Raw genomic sequence first — 398 nt, 5'->3', positions numbered from 1 at the left:
GTCTCCTTACACCCCTCCGCCGCAGACGGACATCGTCCCTCCGCTCCCCGCGGGGGCCTTTTGTGGGGGGCCGCGACCGTCCCCCGGTCGCACCGGGCACAGGAACAATGCCGCCCGCCCGCGGGGCGCAGCCTCCGGGGGGACCGTGGCGGCTGCCCACCGCGCAGGAGAGGGAGCTGGAAGTTAGGAGGTGCATAGGTGGAAGCACATATACATATATATTATGTGTGTGTATAGACGGACGCACATATACATATTTATATGTGTGTATGGAGGCGCATATACATTTACATACATATATGTATACACACATGTACGTGTGTGTGCGTGTATGGATGGATACAGGTGTGCGCGCACACAGCTCCCGGCACACACCGGCAGGAACGACCGCCGGCTCC

The sequence above is a fragment of the Aptenodytes forsteri genome, unplaced genomic scaffold, assembly GCF_000699145.1.
Source record: "Aptenodytes forsteri isolate BGI_AS27 unplaced genomic scaffold, ASM69914v1 Scaffold442, whole genome shotgun sequence".
In the NCBI taxonomy this organism is placed as follows: domain Eukaryota; kingdom Metazoa; phylum Chordata; class Aves; order Sphenisciformes; family Spheniscidae; genus Aptenodytes; species Aptenodytes forsteri.
Note: the sequence above shows the minus strand (reverse complement) of the source record.